General features: G+C 37.7%; 1 long non-coding RNA gene across 1 annotated transcript in view; it reads left to right on the forward strand.

Moving 5' to 3' along the window:
• The window catches only part of LOC120098847 (uncharacterized), a 230891-nt gene extending 212428 nt beyond the window's left edge, over nt 1-18463 (forward strand). Inside the window, exon 11 of the long non-coding RNA XR_015645302.1 lies at nt 17175-18463. This is a non-coding gene — a long non-coding RNA (uncharacterized LOC120098847). The remainder of the gene's footprint in view (nt 1-17174) is intronic.
• Nucleotides 18464-18703: the final 240 nt, after the last annotated feature.

The following is an 18703-nucleotide window of genomic DNA, read 5'->3' on the forward strand; positions in this document are numbered from 1 at the left end:
CTTTATTTCTTCATTGATTGAGTTATCATTGAGTAGAATATTTTTCAGCTTCCTTACCTTGTTATCTCACCTCTCATTTTTAGAGGCTTCATGTATGTTTATTTTTCAAGGGTCTTTCTTTCACAAAGTCATATGAAGTTCTTTGCAACAGACTGTGATCTTCCCATAGGTTCCCTGGATCAGACTTCCTGATCTGAACTTCCTTCCATGATATTTTCAAAATATTTTCTTAAAATATAACCTCATGTGGATTCCAGCATCAATATCCTGATGGGTTGTCTGTTACTTCCAGGGCATGTGAAAACTATTGTACTTGCTTTGACCTATCCTCAATTTTTTTCCTCAAGTTAGAAACAAAACAATATTATTGATAGCTTTCTCTCTCTGAACTCAAAAGCTGGACTAAAAGAATCCATTTTAAACTAGCAAAGATGACAAGGAGTTTTACTAATTTATGCGATTCAGTTTCCACGGCTATGTACTTACCACAACATTGGAAACATCTCCAGAAAATGAAAGTGGTGGTAAATGGTACACGTGTTCAGGGAGGTTTCCCTGCAGGAGTTGGCCTTCCAGTTGCCTAAGGCAGATCTTAACAAGACCACCCTAGGAGCTTTGGGGGCATTTAGCACAGCAATGAAAACCCAATGGTCTCTTTTCCCCTTGTGTTGTTCCTTTTGTTTGAATTGGGGCCTTTTGTACTAAGATGGACAAAAGGCTTGTCTTACCAGCTCAATTTAAGAGTGACTTCTCATCATTTCATTTTCTCATTGGTAAAGTGAGATATCTGGTCTGTGAAATCAATTGCTTCCAAGACTCATTTGGCCAAGAGTTCTGTCAATGAGCCCAATTGAGCTAAACTGGTGGCCCAGGGATCTCCAGAATTCTTCTATTCCAACACGTTCTGAGGCCCTTTTCTGAGGTTACAGAAGGACTACCATGCATAGCTCTTTTGATTCACTTTGGCATGTTTGTGCATCAAGCACTTTCTGAGCCACCTTCTCAGTACCAAAGTGTCTTTTTAATCTTTAGTGTGATATACCATTATGAACTGTACCTTGCATGGCTTGGGACAGAACTTATTAAGACATCCTTGGAATGGAAAAAAAAAAGAAAAACATACAAACTTATGGTAAAGCTATATTCATGTTTAGAAACCACAGCAGCATGAGATATCAGCTTACTGTATTCAGTGAACAAGGAAGCAGCATTTTTGCGTATATCTGAACAAGGGGTTGGGGTAATTAGATGCAAATAAAGAGGCAAGGCTTATGCATTTCAGCTGAATCAAGGAGACTGAGTTGACAAATCTCTGTAGGTGCAGTCTCTGAGGAGGAACAGCCTGCAGGCTCTAATCATCAGAGTGTGAAGGTAATGGTGCAGGTTTTCTGTGCACACTCTGAAACACTCTGATCTGTGAGGAGAGCTTTGCTGCTTCCCTCTGAGCATAATAGGGTTAGGACTGGGAGCCTTGCTATCTTTCCATGTCTCTGAGTCTTTGGAGTCATTGGATTTGGCCTTGCCCACATCACCAACACAAATAAAATTACCTCAAGATACCCTTAGGCAGGGGTTCCTCTGCTCCCCACAATCAACCTTCTTCAGCTTTCATTCAAACATCCAACCAGCAAGAGTTGCACCACTCAATAGACAGGAAATGCGTAAAATCTATTTCTCTTGGATGATAAGAGAGTGTTCAGTATGAGATAAAATTGGGGAAATACTGCTAAGAAATAAAGAATATCTTGATTCTTGTTAGTATTCTTCCTTAAAATAAAATTACAAGTGAGAAAAATTATGAATGGTCCATTTATTTCAGTAGATAAAAGGGATCTACAGCAGACAACATATGTACAGACATTCTTACAACATTCCAAGAAGAAAGCCAAGGTTTTTTTCATATTTCAAACCAGACATTTTAGATTTTTGTCTTAAGTAAAAACACAAAAAGACCATATACATTTATAATTGTTCTTATGTTCTTATCACATCATGAATAATGTTTTTTTATCTTTACATTATAAATTCATTCTATATTTACATTTTTTCCTACTTAGAGTTATTATTACTACAATGAAACACAATGACCAAAGCAACTTGGGGAGGAAAGACATAATTAGGCTTACACTTCCACAACACTGTTCATTCTCGAAGGAAGCCAGGACAGAAACTTGAGCAGGACAGCAACCTGGAAGAAAGAGTTGATACAGAGACCATGGAGGAATGTTTCTTACTAGCTTGCTCTCCATGGCTTGCCCAGCCTGCTTTCTTATAGAATCCAAGACTGCCATATAAGGGATGGCCCCGCCCACCATGAGCTGTGGTCTCTCCATCTGTCATTAATTAAGAAAATACTCTACAAACTTGCCTGACGCTTAGACCTTATGGAGGCATGTTCGAAATTGGGGTTCCTTCTTCTCTCTGATGATTCACCATGTGTCACATTGATGTAACCACCCCCCCACACGCACAATCATATAAAACATAATTTATTCCAATTGTATAACTATGCTACTAATTGTTAGGCTGGAACCTTTGCTCACTCCGTTCACAAATCTGCCCTCCTTCCCTAACATATAATTACTCCTCATCTCCCAGTTTGCGGCAGCCCACCGAAGAGTGCCCTCCCAGGGGCTCAGCTTTTCACCATGTATGATCACAATCCCTGCTCCTGGCCCACAATCCTCCTCACCTAAAGTCTATAACTCCTCCTCCCCCCCGTGCTTTAGCCTTGATGGGTGACTTCACTGACCTCCACCTGCGAGATTGGTGAACTGACCCAAGACCTGCCTCCTAGTAAAATTGCCTTTATCTATTTTTTAGATATTTATTTATTTTATGTATATATCAGTACATTGTAACCATCAGACGTACCAGAAGAGAGCATTGGATCCCACGGCAGATTGTCTTGAGCCACCATGTGGTTATTGGGAATTGAACTCATGACCTCTGGAAGAGCAGTCAGCACTCTTAGCCACCGAGTCATCTCTCCAGCCCCATGCCTTTATCCACTTTTTAATCTGGTCTAATCTCAACTATGTCTGTGTCACTGAGGGAGAAAAAATGCCTATCAATAATAATATAAGCAGATAGGTATTTTATCATTAATTATTGAAGAGTTTTAGAAATTAAAATAAATTCAATATGAATATTCATTTTAGTTATATAACAAATAATTAACATATTTACATAGTTTATGCATGGGTGCTAAATTAATATTTTTTATTAGGCCTAATATTTATGCATTTTAGCATCATATTTGATTATCACATCTACATATATTCATATATATGTCCAAAATTAATTAGGAAATTTGCTAATTATCTTCAGGATAATATAATATTTTCTATCTAAACCATTTATTCAGTTATAGAGAAAATTAATTTTGCTTACATTTTAGAAATTTAAAAACCATATTTCCTTTTTATTCTGCATTTGTAAGATGAGAAAATTCATTTACATAACTTCCTCATACCTTCACATTAGTTTAACAATGTAATATTATTCCTGTTAAATATTTTAGAAAGTTATAAAGTTTATAGGTTTTGGAAACACATGTGTCCCAACAAAATTATTTAATGTGTTAAACTAAGGTATCTGGGTCGTAATGTAGTCACAGTGGGCCTAGAGAATTCAACATGCAAGTTGTGAGAAACCTAAGTAAAAAAACCTAAGCGATCCCATGAAGACCTGTTGAGAGGTTGTGTCTCGACCAGGAATTGAAGCTGGTCTGAGAGTACAGTCTCTGGGAAAAATGTGGATTATCTAGTTTTCTAGTCAACAAATAAAACAGAATTGACACATTAAAAAAAATAAGGTTATCTGGTAATCACCCCAATTTTTTTGGATCAAGCACTACATCTAATTAGATACATTAGTTCCTTGCCCCACATTCTTTCTTTTCCTCTCCATCTTAAAGTGCTTGCATTTATATATCATACACGGCCAGGCATAATTTATTCTAGGCCCTTGTAAATGAATCAGCTGCTTTGGGGTTTTACTTTGCAATCTTTTCAAAATCAGCTGCTGATGTAACAAGAGTCTTTGGTCTGTGGGAGAACAATGGAAATGGCCTGTAGACATTTAGCTTCCTTGACTGGCTGGTGGCAATCTCGCAAGCCAAAGTCAGAACCCCTGACATAAGGTCACAGATAGTTATTCTGATAGTTAGTGATAGTTATTCCGGAGGAGACAGAACCATGGATAAATGTAAGGATAAGCAGAGAAGTAACCCAGGCTCCTTTTCATCAGAGTACGTGTTATGGGAAGGGTACATGAAAAGTAAAGACTTCAGGTTTACATGTTGACCGTGTACACTTCTGAGTGACCTTTGTAATAACACATTTGAGTCCCTGTTACACATTAGCATATGCATGTTTGCCTATAAATGCCTTTGTGTTCTTGTATTCAGGTAATGACTACCACTTCCTGAGTGTTTACTTTTATCATAGGCTACGTAACAACATTGAATCTAGCCAACTCATGGTATGTGTGAAGTAGATGGATACCCAATGCTTTATACTTCATTTTAACCACTGTCTCTATGTCTGGGTAAAAATCTGCATGTTTCTTCTGTTCACCAGAACACGGCAATAGTGATGCGATTCTGCCAATATAATAAACTTACATAGCTACACAATATACAAGAGTCCACATTTTTCCCTAAACTTGGATTGCTCTAGAGTCTGTCTGCATAAGCAGACTTATATAGAATGTAGCAGGGTGGTCACTGGGAGGTAAAGGCTGCTTAGTCAACGGCCCTGCAGGAAACCGTGGTGCTTGTTTTCCTAGCCCCTGGAATATGACTCCGACAAGTGAGTTTGGAAGTGAGACTTTTCCAGTTGACCTTCTCATGGAAACAGACATGGTGAGTGCTGTGTAATCCAAATGAATTATGCCTGGATTCCACACACAAACTGGGAAGTAAGAAACATACATTATTCTCAGCCACTAAATTATTGCATTCTTTAATAAGAGAAAAGAGAAAAAAAACAGGTATCAGATTTTTCAAATTTTGTTTGTTTTATTTAGCTTCATCTGCCCAAGAGCCTATTCAAACATCTACTTCACAGACTTGGGACCTAGCAGGTATACTGAGGCAAGCAATTAATAAGAAGGATGAGAAAATGATACAATCTACACACTCTTAGAAGGGAGTCAAACCAAACCCAGAATATATCTATGTTCCAAAGGTCTACAAAGGCTTAGCTACCTTTCCTCTAATGCACTAAGCTTTGAGAATGGCAAAGGGTGAGTTGTATTGCTCTAAAATATATAGTTTCAGGTTTTCTTTAGCATTCTGGTGCCTTGAGAATCACATTTGTTTGACTTTTACATATCCAGTTACTTTCTGCAACATTTCAAGAACCAGAAAGTCTGATCAGAAGTCTGCTTAAGAAGGGACATATATATCTTTCTAAATTTAATATTTGAGAATTTTCTATAAGAGCATATATATGGACATCAATCCACCCTTATTTCTACCCTTTCAACTCACTGTTCTCTCTCTCTCTCTCTCTCTCTCTCTCTCTCTCTCTCTCTCTCTCTCTCTCTCATGTTTATAAAACTGTAGGCTTAAAATTTTCAAGCCCTGCTTTCAATAAGAATTTTTAAATGCTTTTACCTCCACCACTACCAGAGGTTTTGGAAAGAAAAGGGTTTATAGAGTAAAGGAGTATGTGGATCTGTTTAGGTCCACAAAATACTTCTTGGAGCAAACCCGATCTGTGTTGTCAGGATATCAGCAATCAGTTCACATGGATCAGTGGCAGTAGATTGATCCGCTTGAAAACTCTGCCAATGAGCCAGAATTCACTAAAAGCATAAGGAAGCTGCCAGAACATGATTAGAATTTTTTTTGGTATATTTCCTTTATGAAGTCACAACAAATGATGATCAATAAAATGGTAAGGCATAACAATTCCACCCAGCAATGTCAGTGAAGACCAGCATCAGGAAAGCCCAGTGATGAATAGTAAAGAATGGCAAGGCATACCAACATTACCCAGCATCATCCAATGTCTGTTGGGTTATATTTATGTCCTTTCCAAACATCACATGTTCTTTCAAGCACCCTCTTTAGCAAAAGATTGTATAAGCTTTTTCCAGACTGCCTCCAAAAAACACCACATGTCTGTTCTTGTCAAAACACCCCCCCACATGTGTCTGCTTCAGCAAAAACTTCCTCTCCAGAGGAACATCAAATAATACAACCGAGTCTACAAAGAATCAGAAATTTCCATTTCATGAGACCTGTTCTTCTATAAGTAATTATAATCAAATGCCAACATATTCACACAAATATGCCAAATATGCATAAAGACTTGTTGTGTTAGGTCTAGTTAGTGAAGTTTGTTTGTACATGTGTTTACAGCTAACCACTTAGAATCAAACAGTCTATTAGGGATATAATCCCTGGAGAAGGCTGATCCATCCACCACCACCAAGCCTGGCCCTCAAAAGCCATTGATAGCCTGTATATCTTTACCTAGGGTCAGGTACTAATGAAATTCCCCCACCCTGTGTTGGCATGTTTACTGATATTGTCATTGTATGGGTCTTGTTTAGGCAACCATATTGAAATTTGATGTGTACAGCATTCCTGTTATGTCTACAAGACAATCTCTTGGGACACATCCTAGTTTCTCTCCCTTGCAGTCTTTCCATCTGCTCCTCCAGATGAAGTTCACTTAGCCATAAGTGTGGCAACTGCATGATTTACTCATTAGGGCTGGGTAAGCCATGGTCACTGATGATTCTGATTGTGGATCCCGTAAATGGCTTGTTTGATGAAGGGTGAGAGCTACACTTAACTGTAGGTAATAGATGGCCATTAAACATACAGTAGAATTTCCCTCAGATAGTTATTGTAACTATTTTATTAATTATTAGTTTAGTCCCAAAAATGATTCAGATGACTAAAATCAATAACTGAGGAAAGGTATTCTCTTACTTTGGTCAAAGAAAACAACCGATTTTAGTTTCTATTGTACCTGAAAAATAAGAGACTACAATGACTTGCATGGGACAAATCAATTTATGTGTCATAGGACAATTGTGGGTAAACCGTTTTATCATTGTACATTTTCACTAACATAGTGTCTTAACTCTCTCAATGGGTTGCTGCTTATATTGTCACTTTTAATGAACTATTTTATTTACTGATTAATATTTATTCATAATGTTATATCATTTTTCTTAGTCTTCTGTGTGATGCTTTTTCCCATCTCTGGTAACAAACCTGCTGAGAGTTTCCATGGACAAACCTTTATATAGACACCTGGTTTCATTTCTGTTGTGAAATAACTGGATTTTGAAATTGTGAGGTCAAAACAAAAAATATGATTTTATGATAAAGTAACATATAATTGTGGGAAAGTGTGTATCGTTTGACATTCTTACGATCAATGTAAGAGTGGTCTAGGCATTCTCTATGTTCTTCAGCACTCAGTATTGTAGTCTTCAATTTTAGGTTTTATGTGTGGCATCCCTGGGAGTGGCTATGTTGCAGCAACTAGTGCCTATGCAATAGCATCCATGATTGAGTCTGTGCAGCAGCATTTGTGTCACTGGCTGTGCACCAGTATCCATGATAGTAACTGTGTAGTACTTAGTCTAGTTTAAATTCAGTTCAATAATAGCTAATGATCCTAAAGATCGTCTCATATACCTGCTGGTGCCAGACATGTTTTTTAAACCTATGTGTTCCTTTAAATATTTTATGCAGAGGTAGAAGAGATAGTTGAGTGTTTATGAGCACTAGGAAGTGCTTTTGGAGAGAGGTTCAATTCCCATCATCTCCATGCTACCTCCAGCTGCAAGGGATCTAACTCCCTTTGCATGAAAGCACTCACTCATAAACAAAATGAATATAAATACAGTCTCAAAGTTTTGGTTTTTTACATTTTAGAAAAATAAAGATGGTAGACAATGCAGGAGCAGAGGCTACTGGAATCTTCCAGGAAGAAGTCACAGACACTTGGATAGCAGATGCCAGAAAATGTCACTGACAGCAGAAAATCTAGCACTGATTTCAAAGGAAAATAGAAGATAAATACAAATAAAAAACAAAGTAAAATACAATAAAAATTGTTGAGCAGAGCCAAAAAGTAACTCCAGAGGATAGGGACCAGACCTATTTGGGGAATGAGGAAAGCTACAGTAAGTTTACACCAGAACCAAAACTTAAGACAGGTAGACTCAGAAAACGCTGCCTAGATCTTCCAGTCACAGTTACAGTGAAGAACAGTAATAGAAAGAGATGTGGGGATACATGCTGAGCATTAGCAACTGCATTGGCATGGGCTTGGGGTTTAGGAACCTCCCTTGGCACTCCACCAGAGCAGGGTCAGGAGGATACCTTCAAAAGAACCCTGTTGAGTTGCTGTCTTAGGAACCACAGTAGAAAATTACCTTCCTTGAGTTGCACATTCTAGGAATCCAGAGCAAATGCCATGGGTTCTGAAACTCACAACCAAAATGACTTTCATTATTGGGGAAGGAACTTCTTACTAGGATCATGCAGTTTTAAGCATGGTTGAAATCTGGTTAGAGTCACACTGTTTGCAGGAAAATACAGATGAAGTTTCTGAATAAATTATAATATTGGGAAGAAATGGCAAAAGGGTATATGACCAGTGTTTGCCTTCTGTCCAAAGATTTCCCAGAATGTGACTGGCATCTATGAGCTCATGAAGGAACAGTTAGAGACTAAACTCGAGCTCTTACTCTGGTGAGAGATCAAGTTCAGAAACCTCACGTTCACCTGACCTTTCCCTTTATTTAAGGCTTAATGCCAATCACCAGGCTGTCTTCACATTACTCTATTGCCACCACTTCTGTAGTTCTCTTTTGCCTTCTGTCTTTTCTTATGAAAGACTGTCTGCCAAACCAGAGGTGTATCAATTGGAGGTCTCTCTTCCTCATCCTCAAGGAAGCAGGAATTATTTTAAGTTGTATGATTATATTTTATTTTTTCTTTTCATAATATTCTTTGATTATGTGGTGATTTCATATCATGAACCCTGACCACATTTATTTTCCCGTCCTCTATGATCCACTTCTCACCCTTATTATGACCTATCCCATGCCCCAAAAGGAGACAAACCTGAACAAATATAAAGCAAGCGCAATGTGTATTGTACACATTGGGACATGATCAAACCCTCGGTGGACAGCCACTTGAAGAAAACTCATTCCTTCCATTCCCACCATCCCACGAGAGTCCATCAGTTGTGGAGAGCTTGACTTCAGCATCTTCATTACAATTTTTAAGAGTTTTGTCTAGGCTGTTACTTTTTTGCAGGTGGCTGTAGAAGTAGGAGTTGTCACATAGGCCTTTATGTTCCTCTTTCTCAACTGAGAGTTTGCAGTCATCAATACTGTGGCAAAAGTAGCGTCCTTGCCCTTTACTGTCAGTTGGAACATGGGTCATGGATTTCTGTATGGTCTCCTGTATCAACATCCTCTTTCCTTTTATTTGACCTAGCCATAGCTCCCAGAATGCCCTTCTCTTGTTCTATTGTACTCCATTTCATTTGCCCTTTCCTCTGTAGTTGTCTTTGTTGCCTCAATAATAATCACGTAATTATGCTGTTCCTCTTTGGTCCCATTCACAATCCCAATTACTAGTATCTGAGTGTACATAGTATTAACTACTCCTTCAAAATAATCTATTATTGAATTTTCATACTGTGTGTGGAGGACATATGCTTTAATACAGATTGTTTCTGAGGTCAGCATTCTCTTGGAAATCATACTGAAGGTTGAGCCCAGGGTCCTGAGAATGTGGGCTATGTTTCTGTACCCCAACTTCAGCAGATAATAATGACACCTCAACCATATTACAACCTGGTTCCACTTGTCCACTGCAAATGCTATGACTGAAGAAATAAAAGTTATTTGCAAATTTTATTATTCTGTGTATAAAATACCCTAAAAACCTCTAGAAGAAAACTTTGAGGATTAGCCCCTTCTGCTAAGTAATAAGGCACAAAGTCAACCTACGAAAGTCAGAGGGATCAAAGGCACTGATGCACAGTTCTTGGTAATGTAAATTGGTCTAGCCATTCTAGAAGCCTTTCAAAACCCTAAAACTAACATTGCCAAGTGAACCACCAAACTAGTTGTGTATAAACCTGAAAGATTATAAGGCAATGTATCACAAAGACATGACCAGATCAATATATCACATGCTTTTCCTAATTACCAATTCATAAAACCAACTTGGAATTCCAAGAAGAAAAGATAAAAATAATGCAGACCCCCAAGGAGTCCACCAGGGAATTTCTATGACTGAATACATGAAAGTTGTGGGATATAAAATTAACGTACCCAAATCATTACCTTCCTATATACCTATAGACCTATGTACAAGCATAGTGCAAAACAAATCAGGCAAAAATAATCTGATTCAAAGTAGCCTCAAAAATAATTAACAAAGTAAACATGACCAAGAAAGTTAGAGAATTCTATAATTAATACTTTGAAACACGAATAAAATAAATTGGCGATATTAAAAGATGAGTGGCCTGACCGTACTCATGGCTTGGGCAGATTAATATAGTTAAAATGACAAAATGAATAGGTTACAGATGAAACGCAATATCCACCAAATTCTACTGCCGTTCTTCACAGGAATAGAAAAACCATTCTTAAAAATCATATGAAGCACAAAGGACTGTAGATATCCAAAGTGATCTTAACTGGAAACATCACCATAACTGATTTTAAGGTTACTCTACAGAAACAGAGCAATAAAACAGCAAGGTTCTGGTACAAAACAGACACACAGATCACTTAAATGGGAAAAAAGTTCCATATGTATGTCATGACTGCTCAGAGGGTTCTAAACTGGGTGAGGGAGATGGTTACTCTTCTCCTCTGGTTGTGTGTGTAGTGCCTTCCAGGACTTTGGACACCAGCACATAGGGGTGAGAATTTCAGTTGAATGTCAGCTAAACTCCTCCATATTCTATGTAATATTATCATGTGGTCTGTGCAGCAAAAGGATCTTACCAAAATGCTGTGGTGGTGAATAATATTGGCAATAGCCTATAAGGGTTTACTTTGCTTTTTTTGTTTGGCATGTATGCATTTGAGAACGTGTGGAAGGTGTTTCCTTAAGACCCTACTAGGCTCAAGGAGTTGCAGCCCATTCCTAGTACTGGGTGTTTCATTTAAAAGTATACACTGTCTAGTTGCAGAGATTGTCTCCCCCACAACAGAGTGACTTCATAATTCTCTTGACATATGTATATATTTTATATGTTTATATATTTTAAGGAGCTTTTGCAGTAGCAGGACTCAATAGTTATCTCCAATTGATAGCCACTTGTAAATGAAAATTAGTTCTCCCCAAGACAGTCCCTGGTAAAATGAACAACTCTTAAGGTTTGATGTCTCAATGCTGTCAGAACATTTTTTTAACCTCATACGTTCATTAAACAATGAACTCAAGTGTAATTCTCAAGTTCCCATGTATTGTTGGATCTAATTTCATTTTCATACTGAGGGATGTAAGTTCAACCAGAACCAGTTGTTTAAAAATATTGTCTTTCCTCCAGGGTTCATTTGGATAATAGAGGTGCTTCTTTGTCAAAATTGGTGACTGAGGTGACTGAGGAGTCATTTCAGGTCATCAATTTTTTCAATTGATCAATGTACTGGCTTTTAATATCAAATATTGTTGATACTCCAGAAGTTCTTTTATTATTCAAGAAGTTTTAGCTATCCTGGTATTTTTGTGTTTTCATAAGAAGTTTAGGATATTTTTCGATTTCAATTATTTTCTGTGAGTAACTGTGTTGGGGTTTTGATGGGTATTATAATGTAGACTTCTTTTGGAAGGGTGGCCATACTCCCAAAACATGAGCATGGGAGGAGTTTTCATCTCTGATATTATCTTTAATTTATTTCCTCAGCGTCTAAAGGACTTTATTTCCCAATTATTTTACTTGCTTGGCTAGAGTTATCCCAAGAGGTTTTTGAAGCTCTTATGAATGGAATTTTTTTTTTCAGCATGATGATCATTTGCACAGACAGGACACTGACTTTTGTGTGTTAATTTTCTACCTCACTACCTTGACGAGAGGGTTCATTATATGTAGAAGTTTCTTGGTAGATATTTTAATGCATAAAATCATAACATATGCAAATAAGGATACTTTGAATTCGTCCTTTTGTATTTGTATCTACTTGAACTTCTTAAATTCAAGTAAAGTGTTCCAGCTAAGACTTCAAGTACTGCACTAAACGGGTGTGGAAAGAGTGAACATCCTTGTTTTGTTCCTCATGTTCATGGTTCTCTACATCCATAGTGATGGTAGTTAATGTCCTTGCTGTAGAGAGCTTTTCTGCATTGTTGTATGGACCTCTATTTTTTGTCTGCACAGACTTTTATCATGAATAATTGTTGGATTTTGTCAAATGCCTTAACTATATCTAATGAGATGATCATGTGGTTTCTCTCCTTTAAATCTGCTTATGCGATAGATTATGCTTTTTGATTTATGTGTGCTTGGCCATCCTTGCATCTCCAGGTAATGCAGCTACAGAGAAAACTTTGGGTGCAAATATATAAATGGCTAACATATTAATGCTGGGCATTTAATGACAGAGAACACAAAACCAAAGGGTCTGTGAAATGAAATTCATTAATTTAGACAGCCAGTGTAGTATACATTCCGAATTAAATATATAGATCATCCCACTGCCTTGTTAAAGTCATGCTTTTAAAATGCTGTGGCTCAACCTATTACATAATTATTTAATATGAGGTTACATTATTTTTTGCCTCTGTAGAAATGTTATAACTTTAATTCAGTATTTGTTTTCTCTGATTTACAGCTAAAATAATGTAATATGTGAATGAATAAGAGCTATTCTCAGAATCACCGGTTATTTCACAGGTTTCCATTTAATGCTATGTAAAGACCTGGGAACTTAGACCTGCGGAATATAAAATTATAAAACTTGGCTGAACACAGCCGCTATGTGAGTAACCGTGGCCCCTGAGCCTCGTAAAACCTCTGATCATCAGTTTGATTTTATACCACTCAATTCAGAAATCTTCATTAAGTCTCAGGGTGCTCTTATTAGGAAGGTAAATGTGTAAATATTATTTTTCCCACATTACACATGAAGGAGAAGTTTGGCAGAATAAAACGACTTATTCAAAGACACAGACCTCAGTGCATATGAGAATTAGTATTTAGAATTCTTTATTTCTGTTCTATCTTATCTCCATTTCTCCCCCACAGTCTCTATGGTTAAATAAAATTACCACAGTACTAAGGCCAAGGTGCTGTAATATGTGGTGGGTCATATTTTAGCTAAATGAACATTTTTTTTTACTCTACTTGGATATCATATTTCAGAACATTCTGTCTTCCAAGCATGAAGACCGTTTAGAAAATTTACACATTTTTTTTATTCTATCCACAGCTGAATATATGCTTGAAGGGCATTGTAAAACACACAGTTGTTTCTTCTTTTCTTCTGCCATTGCCTGTCGCCCGGCATCTTGGCTTTCTCTCTCCTTCTGCTGATTGCACACAGGTTTCAGAGCCAACTTCCCCTACGCAGGCTGGACTGAGGTTGGCATGCAATTAGATGTTGACACATTTACTTTTAATAATCAAGAAGTGGTATCATATTTACAGGAATGTTGAAGTTAAAAGTGAAACACTTTGAGGCAGGCTCTGCGACACATGCTAATTCTAACCATATTAGATAGGAGAAGCAAAATTGTGGCTTTGAAGCTAACCCAGACTATCCAGTAAAACCCCAGTATCTAATACACGATAAAGAGGAAAATTGGGTGTAATTTATGGAACTCAGTAGGCATGTAAGAAATGTCAACTCATTTCTTCTCCTTCCTATCCTTCATGTAGGAAAATGCTGTCCCATACACAATAAGAATTTGTAGTCTTTACGCATTTGAATATAGTCCTTGACAAACTTCCAGTGAAAGTGCAACCTGACTGAAATTTTACAATTGTTTTTAAATACCGTGCATTATATGGTAATTTTCCTCTGATTCTAATAATTTCTTCCAGAAAGTTATTCAATTATGCTAAAAATATTAATTTTGCGAGTTAAATAGAAAATACCTGAACTTATTACTTCTATTATGGCTTTGGAGATTAATGTAATTTTGCTTTTTTGTTGCTAAAATATAATAATCATATAATTTAACATTGGAGAAAATTTAGCTATTTCCATTATTCCTTTTCTTCTTTTCCTCCCTTCTTCCTTTTCTTTCTCCTTAAACACCCTTTTCCTTCCTTCCTTCCTTCCTTCCTTCCTTCCTTCCTTCCTTCCTTCCCTTTTCTTCACTCCTTAGAGATCACAGTCTAACATTAGTGACAATGACCTACAGACCATCTTTCCTTGTTTCTGTTTTTAGCTGATTCTATATAGGGTTATGGGGTAAGGTTTTTCAAATTGAAGATGTTTGATTTCCCTTCTTCGTTTTCTGAGAAGCTTTAATTCCAAATTGGTTTGGAAGTGACATTCTCAAAGAATCAAAATTTGCTTTAATATTTAATTATTAGTAGGCATTGACTTGAAATACCCTCTTCTAAACTAATACAACATATAGGTAAAATTGCATCTGTCTCTACAATTACCTGGCTTGTGTGTTCACGTATTCTTCCATTTATTCAGTAAAACACTGAGTGGCTCTGTGCTAGGGTGCTCTCCACAGCGATCTCTTGCCCAGCTAGCTGCAAGGGTTCAGAAGAGGGGAGAGAGAATTCAGGCAGGGAGGCAGACAGCTTTTGCTGTCCCTGCTGCAGGTCCTTGTCCTTTACACCGCTGCCGCTTGGGTTGCTCAGGTCCAGCTGAGCCAGCAGGAGACTGACTAGCCAGTGAGGGATGCAGGGAAGCTTTTGACTGTGATTGAGGGATAGCAGATCTCTTCCCCAAGCTGCGGTGTTACAGCTCTTATGACGATGCTCTCAGAGGATGGACTAATTCCTGCACACCTTTCATTCTGAACAGGACACTGAAATACAGGTTTTTGGGTCGGTGTCTGACAGCAGGTGCTTCCTATTGGTTTGGCCTGAGAGCTTGGGAAGACCTCATCTACATATTTGGGGGCGTGGTCCTCTCTCTATATCTGAACTGTCTTGCGTCTATGTAACCTATGGTCATGTCCTCACCTCTGGAGGAAGGACTTGGGGCATTGCCCTAAGTGACTGGTCTGTTTCAAACCTCTGTACAGGGGTCCGTGCGGAATGGGGGAGAGGAGCTACATGAGGCCTTGATATCTTGGGAGAGTGGGAATGAATGTCCCTTTCTCAATGAGAATGAAGGCCCTGGTGTCCCTTTTAGGGTCTCTTGAGGATTCGACCTATCTCAACCAGGAATCAGGGTACCTTTCTTTGCCCGCTGCCCCACAAAACACTAAGAGTTGCTGCAAACGATCCTGCAGATTCCCTCATAGTCTCAAATCAATGAATCTGAAGACAGGGTGGTACCTGCAAGGACTTTGCTTAACTCACTGCAGACATCAGAGACAGAGAAGCTAGAACAATTTAAAATGCAAACATAATTGAGAAAAACAAAAACTGACATTCCTGATGTGAAGGAAGTTGTAATCATGGAGTGAGGGAACCAGGCAGTATTTATAGTGAGACCGACTGCTCATAGCTCCAGTCAGCAAGGGGGATGCACCTCAGTAATGTAGCTGCAGTCAGCCACATCTTAGTAGCCACTTTAATGGCCAGGATGTCGTGTTTTTTCTAATCCATGATCCAAACTGGAACAATAGTTTCAGATTCTTAGATCCTGAACAGAAATCCCATCAAGCTGTGCGTGGAGAGCTGGTGCACACAGCTCTAGACAAGTAACTGGAGTTTAAGCTGCTGAAGGTGCGAGCATTGTTTAGAGAGCGATAGCAAACCAGCAGATATGATGAACTAGAGCAATTGATTTTTTGACATCGAATCAATCTTTCATTCCCAGAATAAACCTGAGTAGTCATGACTGATTACCCTCTTTATATGCTGTTGAATTTGATTGGTTAGAATTCCGTTAAGGTTTTTTTTTTTTTATTTTTTCACTCTCATTTTAAGGAATATCGGGTTACAATTGTCCTTCTGTCTGTACTTGTGTTGAACGGAATGTATATCTAACACTGTCCTCATAAAATAAGCTAAAATGTTATGTTTTCTAAAGGATAGTTTTACAAATATCAGGTCATTTCCTTGAATATTAATGAAATTCACCATGAAGTATGTGCTTCTGACATTTTCTTTTAGGCATGTTGGTATAGCAAATGTGTTTAAATAGCTATTGTTTTATCTTCTGCTTCTTTTATCATGGGTCAGATTTGAAAATTGTATATCCAATATTATTCTACTTTATCCAGATATCAAGATTTCAAGGGTTTTATTTACTCTTCTTATTGATGCAACAAAATGTCCATTAGAAACAGTGCAAGGAAAAACTTATTTTGGCTCATGGTCTCAGAGGCTGTCAGTCCAACACAGTGGGGACAGCATGGTTGCAGAAGAAACAATCGTGTCTTCAGAGTATGAGGTGGCTGGCCACATGCAACAGTGACAGAAAGAAGTCCTATTTCTAAGGTTCTTACTTGCTTATTTCTAAGTAACTTACTCCAGATAGTTCCCACATTCTAGTGGTACCCTTCGTCTTCCAAAATAGCCCCATAATCTAGGCAACAAGGTTGGAAACATGAGGTCTGTTAATGCCATTTCTGATCTGAACCAGAATACTTAGCATAATCTCATTGAGCTAATGTCCTACAACTTGACTGTCTTTGGAATTGTCTACTTATGGTTCATGCTCTCTTAAATTTTATTTGATTCTAGACAATGCTTCATATGCATTTTCAAGGCATCCGTTTTCTCTCCTGCTTTAAACTCTTATATTTCTTGTCTTGTAAATGGTTTCTCCTATTTTCTCAACTTTCTTCATCATCCCTTTCTTTCTATCTCCTCCTTCCTACACACACACACACACACACACACACACGCATACACACACACACTATTTCTCTTTCTCTTGTTTAGTTAGAATGCTTATGTGACTTGCCTAAAGTTTATCTCTGAAAATTTTAATAGTTTTTTTGTTTGTTTTGCTTACTTTCTATTGATTTTTATTATTTCCAAGAGTTGATTTACCTGGTTCTTTGTTTTTTTTTGCAGAGGCTCTACATCATATTCTTGGGGTAACAGGTAATCATCATGGTCAGACTCAAATTGTAACCTCTTTCTATTTATGATGCATTGATTATATTGTCACTTCAAGTGGTGTTACTTCAGTCTAATCCATATTCAGAAGTCAGGTCTGGGGTTAACTGCTTACATCATTGTGAATTCTGCCCATTGTTGGCTCATTCCTTTCTGAGTTCTGCCCTTCCTTTTCTCCAACACGCCTTCACGCTGCTGAATTCTTTCCAAAGTATACTGTCTTGCAAAGATGACTAGCATGCTGTTAGAACTTCAGCTACCAAGCACTATCCCAGCCAACTTTTCTTCCCTTAGGGAAAAATCACTAAATTGAATGATTATGATCCTTTGGTTTCCTTTCTTACATTTTGACTCAACTCCCAATCCTGTCTGCTGTGCTGAAAGTAATAATAAAATAAAATATTGTGAAAAGTGCAATAATTATTGTGTATCATAGTAAATGTCTACCTATTCTGATTTTCTTCGTTATATAGCCTCTTTGTAATATTTAGTCAAGTAAAGGGAGAAAATGTTGCAGAATAATATCAACCTTTATTTTAAAATGAAACCATGATGTGATATGTAAAGTTTACCAGAAAGTACTTCTTAGACATCCTTATGTTTGACCTCAAACTGATGTACACATACTTATCTTTTGTTCACTTTTGTTACATAAACCCAGACAATAGCACTGTGGGACTTCAGATAATGGAAAATGATGGGATGAAAGACAGTTGGGAAAGCTATTCAAGTTTTGAAAGTCTATCTAATGTTCTGGCTTCATAGCATCCTTCTAGAATACTATTGAGAAAGATCGTGTTCACCAAAGAGTATCTGCACACCTCCATGTCCACAAGATTCTTTGGACATTAATGGAACGCTCAGTGTAAGCCAAATTTTTGCCTGAGTTCTCCCCCCCCCAATGTTTAGCCTACACTCTCAGCACTGATTAATCAACACAATTTGGCCAAAGCTTTGATGTTGTTTTCAGCCTGCTTTGCTTACAGTCAGTACAAGATGACTGATTGAGTTACTTAACAAGAGCACATACGTATTCTCTCCTTATATTTCTTCATCCACTTAGAACATGACAACATAAAAATTTGGAAGCATGAGCCTTTGGGTGTGCACAACGATGGCAACCAACTGATATCTTCTTAAAGGGACATTTGCTCTGAACGTTTCAAGGCTTTCCAAATATTAAAATGACGTGTAAGTACCTTTGGGCTATTGAAAATAAAATTGCCTTATGTCATCCTGAGAAATAGTTGCCACGAAGTTTTCTTTAAATTAATGTATTTCAAGTCTATTGCTTTATAATCAGAGCAGGGTCCTACCTTGGAAAGATTATAGAACTAACTGCCTTTGTTTTGTAAAATCCTGTAACAGTCTTGGGGCACGAAACAGATTTGCTTCAGCAGAGTTCAAGAGTTGGCCAGGAAACGTAAATTGCCAAGAGGTTGTAAAAGGGATATTGGAGCTGGGCCAGATATTACCCTCCGAAT

This window comes from Rattus norvegicus, chromosome 20 (assembly GCF_021556685.1).
Source record: "Rattus norvegicus strain SHRSP/BbbUtx chromosome 20, alternate assembly SHRSP_T2T, whole genome shotgun sequence".
Taxonomy (NCBI): domain Eukaryota; kingdom Metazoa; phylum Chordata; class Mammalia; order Rodentia; family Muridae; genus Rattus; species Rattus norvegicus.